Raw genomic sequence first — 8,189 nt, forward strand, 5'->3', positions numbered from 1 at the left:
TTGGGCTAGCTGGATCATGGGTAGCCGCCATCTTTGGACCAAGGAAGCAGAAATGAAACTGCCAGCAGCGCCAGAGTCGATGAGGGCAGTGGTCTGACGAACTTGCCCAGAGGGTGTCTGGATGGAGACTGGCATAGTCAACCTTGGAGAGGTGGCATTCACACCTAGGGAGGCCTCTCCCACCGGATCTAGGTGCGAGCGTTTCCCGGACGCTGAGGACGTTGGGGATATCTCTGTCGATAGTGATCAGCGCCACCGCAATAGAGGCAGAGATTCAGGTTCAGTCGACGAGTCCTCTCATCAGTTGTCAGGCGAGCACGTTCCACCTGCATAGGAACCTCTGGAGACGACTGGGACATGGGAGCAACGGGATTCTGGAACACCGGTGCCAGCCGAGGATGGCGACGGGGCAGACTCAGACGCCGTTCTTGCCGGACCTCCTCCTCTCTCTCGGAAAACCTGGTGTAGACTCTGGTAGCCAGTAGGATGAGTTCGTTCAAAGAGGTAGGCAGGTCTCGGGCAGCGAGCACATCCTTCACTTGACTGGACAGGCCCTTTTTAAAGGTGGCAATCAGAGCGGCCTCATTCCAGTCTAGTTCCGCAGCCAGGGTGCGGAACTGGATGGCGTAATCACCAACGGAGGAAGTCCCTTGGGATAAATTGAGGAGAGCAGTCTCAGCCGAAGACGCACGGGCAGGTTCCTCAAAGACAGAGCGGAACTCGTCCAGGAAGATTCAGAGATTGGCAGCAACCGGATCATTACGGTCCCATAGTGGCGTGGCCCAGGCCAGAGCTCTACCCTCCAATAGGCTGATAATGAAGGCCACTTTAGAGCGCTCGGTGGCAAACTGACTGCTTAGAAGTTCGATATACATAGTGCATTGGGTCAAGAATCCTCTGCACAACTTGGGGTCACCTCCATATTTACTTGGGAGAGTCAGTCGTAGTTTTGAAGAGGCTGCAGGAGGTGATGACTGCTGAGCTGTGGTATGCTGCTGTACGGCTGCAGTCAGTTGTTGGATAAGCTGTGACTGTTGCTGGATCTGTTGAGCCTGTAGGGCGACCACTCGGGCTACTTCGCGGATATCAGGCACCTCGCCGGGATCCATGGTTGGAGCCTACTGTAACGCCTGGAGGAGTGGATCCACTGGACCGTCACCAGCGATGGCACTGACCTCACCAGGGAGCGGAGTCTAAGGGGCCGCTGGTTTTGACCAGAGCCCGCCGCAAGGCGGGATGGACTTGCTGCGGCAGGCGACCCCCAGGTCGCTACCCCTGGCTTGGTTGCTAGTGACGGCAGGCAAGGCGTAGCAGGAGCAGTAGGCAGGAGATGGTGCTGGCCGAGGTCTGTAGGCGTAACCGCAGGTGACAGGCTGAACACAGGAGCAATGGTGAAACAGGGGAACAGGAACCAGGAACAAGGACTAGGGACCAGGTAGCGGATAGGAATCAGGAACAACGGGGAGCTGGGCCAAACGCTATGGGAAGCATGTAGAGGCTCCAACACGAGGGACAGGGCATGCTGGGATTTATAGGGAGTGATTGGGTGCAACTACCAATTAGGGACGGACGGGCCCTTTAAATCTGAGACAGCCGGCGCGCGCGCGCCCTAGGAGGCGGGGACGCGCGCGCCGGCCGGCACAGACGGAGACCGGAGCGGGACGAGGTGAGGCGCCCCCCGGGGCCGAACAGACCGCAGCGCCGGGTCCCTGCACAGGGACCCCGGCAGCTGCCTGGGATAGAGGGCGGTCGCGGCGGTGGCCCGGAGCACGGGACGCCGCCGCGGCCATGACAGGCAGTAAGTGCGATCGGTACCTCTATTATTTACAGGGAGGCAGTACTGTATGTATCTCTATTATTTATAAGGAGGCAGTACTATCTGTATCCATATTATGTATGATGAGATGAGGAGGCAGTACTATCTGTATCTCTATTTTGTATGATGAGATGAGGAGGCAGTACTATCTGTATCCATATTATGTATGATGAGATGAGAAGGCAGTACTATCTGTATCCATATTATGTATGATGAGATGAGGAGGCAGTACTATCTGTATCTCTATTATATACAGGGAGGCAGTACTATCCGTATCTCTATTATTTATAGAGAGGCAGTACTATCTGTACCTCTATTATATACAGGGAGGCAGTACTATCTGTACCTCTATTATATACAGGGAGGCAGTACTATCTGTACCTCTATTATATACAGGGAGGCAGTACTATCCATATCTCTATTATTTATAGGGAGGCAGTACTATCTGTACCTCTATTATATACAGGGAGGCAGTACTATCCGTATCTCTATTATATACAGGGAGGCAGTACTATCTGTATCTCTATTATATACAGGGAGGCAGTACTATCTGTATCTCTATTATTTATAGGGAGGCAGTACTATCCGTATCTCTATTATTTATAAGGAGGCAGTACTATCTGTATCTCTATTATATAGAGGGAGGCAGTACTATCCGTATCTCTATTATTTATAAGGAGGCAGTACTATCTGTATCTCTATTATATATAGGAAGGCAGTACTATCTGTACCTCTATTATTTATAGGGAGGCAGTACTATCTGTATCTCTATTATATACAGGGAGGCAGTACTATCTGTATCTCTATTATATATAGGGAGGCAGTACTATCTGTGGCTGAATCACCCATAGATATATAGAAGTGCAGTGTTATTGGACTCCATACTATGGATGCCTTGTCCTGTATACAGGCAGCACTATCTGTATCTCTATTATATACAGGAGGGCAGCACTATCTGTATCTCTATTACTCTGTAGGTAAAATGATGTACTGTGGTAACTGCAGAGAATTACCAGCCGCCAGCCTTTGTGCGCCTTTCTATAAAAAACAGCAATAACGCACGGGGAGAAGCACCATCCGGGCGCACGTGGAGGAGATTGAGCGTAATATATGGCAGAAATCATTTGTAAGAGTTTCTCTGTAACTATTCATAAATTATTCCTGATCTCGGTGTCAATGGGCGACGTTATGTCCTGAAGATTGATACAAATTTGAGGACAATCTCCAATCCCGGCCAAAGACTGAGCGGAGATTCATCAAAGGCGTATGTATCACCGGCTCTTTATACCGCTCCGTTATCTGCTCGGCACTACCTTCCAGCTCTGATATATATCACTTATATGTAGAAATCAAATGCAATAAAGTTCAATACAGTCGAAGCAATTCTCCATTCCCTTTCATGTCTGGAAATAAACATAAACTTCTATTTATTTGGCTATTTAAAGCCCCCAAGACTTAAAGGTAGATTGGAAAGCGCTGCCGCTATCATTGCCGCCCCGGATCCCCCCTCCCCCACCTCTTACTGTACAGGTTTTCATGTTTGTTTTTGGCTTTTCCAGTTAATAACGCTAAGGCTTTGTTCAGAGATCTGGAAAGCGATGATAACTTTGCATCAAAATTCTTCCTAATGCTTGTACCTCTATTATCTTTCTACTATAACTCATTTCTTGCCTTGCTTTACATACAGCCTTCAGATCACCCAGGCGGGCACAGCTGCTCCAGCATTTTAAATTAGGCTGGGAATGAAGATTAAAAAACATGAACTGGCTCGAGCTGTCACTTCTTCCCCTGGCACATTAAATAGCCTCGGCTAAACTGTGCCTTCAAATCTACATTCTCAATTTAACAAAAAGGGAGAGCTGACTGGAGTACCCGGGGGCAAATCACAGACAGCCAGCCTGCTCTGCAGACTCTGCACCTTGTCATCCGCGCCATCCTTCTGCCCACGGGCCGCCAGGTCAGATAACCATTTTCTTGCACCTCGCATTACAGCCCCCGGAATAAAACATTTCATTTGCAGCGACAGACCCCTGACCAAAGCTTGGCGGCTTGTCGCCACTGTTCCAGCCCCTTGCCTCTAGCCATGCCCCTGCCTCACTTCTTGCAGACAGTCACGGAATTAGTATGGGATCTGATGTATGGGTTGAGCCCCGGGAAGCCTCGGGGGGTTGCACTCTTGACTTGCAGCACTGGGGCTCCTGGTTCCAATTTGATCAAGGCCACATCTGTATCACGCCACCTGTGTTCTCCTCGTGTTTTCATGGGCCTCTTGCTCCGGGGGTATTTGGGCCTTCGGATGACAGAATCACAGTAGGGCCACTCTCTACAAGCCTGGAGCATGTTGCCATGGGCCATCCATCTGCCCAGGTTTTCCTGGTCCTGGTCCTACGCTTTCCTCCCACCCTTCAAAAAGTTAGTGAGAATGGATTTCCCGACACATTGCAATGTGTCTGAGTTCAACTAATAATAGGATTTGATGTATATGACAAGCCGGATCCTTCCATTGGTGACTCAGGTGGCTGCACAGCAAAATCCGTTGACAATCTGATATGTACCAGAATAACCTAATCGTCCGCTTCAACTTGATTTTTTGCCAGGGAATTCTATTAGTTTCTTGGAGATAAATGAAGCATATGTTTCTGAATAATATGTCGGTTACCGGCTTAACCAGGATGGCACATTCATTTAGACACTGGGGACCAGTAGGGAAGCTGCTCCCAGAGAGCTCTGGTTCTGACTTATACCTCTGAGAACAATAGGGTTGGGCATTGAAAATCTATCATTCATGACCTTTCCTTCCACCTACATCTGTCTGTAGAGAATGGGGAGTCCCCCATACACCTTATACTGTCAGCTTAACATTCTGCCAATGACTTTAGTATAGGGTGTATGGGCACCTGAAAGCCAATAAATTTATACGCACTAATACGCAAATTCTCGGCACTTAACCCCAAAACCGCACTCAGGGAGCGTCTTATAGTGTGAACACACAACTGTCTCGGAAAGGTGCTATAGGTGGTGCTCTTCTGTTCACAGTCCCAGTGCAAAATCAACTCCTCCAAAGATGAAAAAACGTGGCACTCACCATGTTAGCAAAAATAACAGTTTTTTTATTCCATCACCAACACAGGTAACATGAAGTGGATGAAGTAATTGAGCGACAGCTGTTTCGCACGTCACGTGCTTTCTCGCAACCCTCTGAAAGAACGTGACGTGTGAAACAGCTGTCCCTCAATTACTTCATTCACTTCATGTTACCTGTGTTGGTGATGGAATAAAGAAACAATTATTTTTGCTAACATGGTGAGTGCCACTTTTTTTTTTTTTAAATTAATAAATTAAAATAAAGTCAATAAATTAATACTCCAAACCATGCCCCCAAATTAATTCATACCCTTAGTTCAGACCCCAAAATGAATACAGATCCCAAACCCATTAATAAATTCATACCACAGACTAGGCCCCCCATATTAATTCATACCTCTAGACTAGACCCCTAAATAAATATAGACCCCAGACCAGATGTCTACATAAATTCAGACCCTATACCAGACCCCTAAATAATATAAGGCCAAAAACCAAATCCCAAAATTAATTCAGACCCCATACCAGACCCCTAAATAATAATAACGGGATAGATCCATAAATAAATTTAGACCATAGACCCCTAAATTGATTTAGAGCCCAGGTTAGACCACTAAGTCAATACAGACCTCAGACCCCGACATTTATTCAGACCCCATACTAGACCCCTAAACAAATATAGACCCCAGAACTGACCTTTAAATAAATGCATACAACCGACCAGACCTCTAAATGAATACAGTCCCCAAAACCAGAACCCAAACTAAACTTAGGCCCCAGACCCAAAATTGAATTCACGCCCCAGAAAAGGCCCATAAATAAATACAAGCTCCAGATCAGACACTTACATTCAGACCCCAGACCAAACACTTCATACTAGGCACCTAAATTAATAAAGATCCCCATCAGAACAACTCAACTTTAAATTAGACCCCCCCCCAAACCAGACCTTTAATAAAATAATACCACAGGCTGGACCCCTATGTTAATTAGGACTCCAGACCAGACCCCTAAAAATAAAAGGAACTCAGAACAGATTCTTAATTTTATACTGCAGACCATACCCCCAGACCAGGCCTTTAGATAAATACAGACACCAGACTGCTACATAAACTCCAGACCAGACCCCTTAAAGGGGTATTCCACTCAAACATAACTTTTGAAATGTTGCTGCCCATGATGAGACTAACAAATCCTTCCATGCTTGTTATTATCTATTCAGTCTCATTGCCCAAGTTCTGAGCTGCTGCTTTCTGCTGTAAACACAAAAATCTGTGTGTGAGCTTTTTTCTCTGTCTCACCCTCCTCCCCCCTCCCTTCTGAGATGGCTGATGTAAACAAGCCCCTGGCCGGCTTTATCTGCAACACTGTAGCTTCTCTGTAATGCTTGGAGCCTTAATCACAGTGAGTCCATTAGCAACTTGACCTCAGAATAACCCTTACAGCATTACAAAGAAGCTACAATGTTGCAGATAAAGCCTTCTAGGGATTTGTTTACATCAATTGTCTCAAAAGGGAGGGGTAGGAGGGGGAGAGACAGAGAGAAAAGCTCAAACAGATTTTTGTGTCTTCAGCAGAAAGCAGCAACTCAGAACTTGGGAAAGGATACTGAATAGATAATAAGTATGGAAGGAATTGTTAGTGTTACCATTGGCAGCAACATATTAAAAGTTATGTTTGAGTGGAATACCCCACTAAACAATTCAGACCCCAGAGCAGCCCCCTAAATAAGTGCAAATCCCTATATGCATATGTACTGTACATAAGCTTCTCTCAGTTCCCTTTATTTAAACCAGGCAGACCAGACCTCGGCGTGAACATTTTCGGGCGGCTATGACCTTCATTAGACATTCTGCATAAGCACATAAAGAAAAAATATAATGTTCACTGTATAATTCTCTGTTTTATTAGGAACTCAATAAATTCATGAATGTACACACCAGAGACTGTTCCCAGCTCAATACTAAGTACGATAGGGCCAGGCAGCACGTAACAACAAAAAAGATGACACAGTGTATAACAATCACGCTATACTAAGTATTCCCCGGCCGCTGTAGAGGAATGAGTCACATCTGATGTAGAGAATGGTCACTGTTTTGCAGCCTGTCGTACTTAGTACTGTGCTTAGAGCAGTCTCCTGTGTTATAGTCAGGCATTTTACCATGCATTATTTCTATAGTAAATTATACAGTGAGCGTTATGCTGTTTTCTTTATGTGGTTATACAGATGTCTGATGAAGGTCACAGCTGACCGATAATATTACCATTCAGTCTGATTTACCCAAACTAAATAAGATTGAGCATAAAGAGAGTATTGAGAAAATGCAGATTTTCTGATATACAATGTAAAGACCTGCAAGTGGCTTGTCAGGACCGGACTGGGCTGCCGGAGGCATGGGGTAAGGTGGAGGCTAGAGCGCTTGGAGGTGGGCTGGAGGCCAAAGTGAGTGACGGGGGCCTTTAATGGAGAAGTCCGGAAAATATTTTTATTAAAGTAAATCCCCAATATACACTTATTATGGTAAATGCTTATAAAGTGCTTTTTTCCCTGCACTTACCACTGCATCAAGGCTTCACTTCCTGGATAACATGGTGATGTCACTTTCTGGATAACATAGAGATGTCACTTCCTGAATAACATGGTGATGTCACTTCCTGGATAACATAGAGATGTCACTTCCTGAATAACATAGTGATGTCACTTCCTAGATAACATAGTGATGTCACTTCCTGGATAACATGGTGATGTCACTTCCTGGATAACATGGTGATGTCACTTTCTGGATAACGTGGTGATGTCGCTTCCTGGATAACATAGAGATGTCACTTCCTAAATAACATGGTGATGTCACTTCCTGTGATAAAATGGTGATGTCACGATCCGACTCCCAGAGCTGTGCGGGCTGTGGCTGCTGGAGAGGATGATGGCAGAGGGACACTGAGGGACACAGGGCACTGGAGGGACACTGAGCATCCCCCTGCCATCATTCTCTCCAGCAGCCACAGCCCGCACAGCTCTGGGAGTCGGATCGTGACATAACCATGTTATCCAGGAAGTGACATCACCATGTTATCCAGGAAGTGACATCACCATGTTATCCAGGAAGTGACATCACCATGTTATCCAGGAAGTGACAACACCATGTTATCCAGGAAGTGACATTACCATGTTATCCAGGAAGTGACATCACTATGTTATCCAGGAAGTGAAGCCTTGATGCAGTAGTAAGTGCAGGGAAAAAAGCACTTTGGGGGAGGTTTATTAAACTGGTGTAAAGAAGAATTGTCT

The sequence above is a fragment of the Dendropsophus ebraccatus genome, chromosome 12 (genome assembly GCF_027789765.1).
Source record: "Dendropsophus ebraccatus isolate aDenEbr1 chromosome 12, aDenEbr1.pat, whole genome shotgun sequence".
Taxonomy (NCBI): domain Eukaryota; kingdom Metazoa; phylum Chordata; class Amphibia; order Anura; family Hylidae; genus Dendropsophus; species Dendropsophus ebraccatus.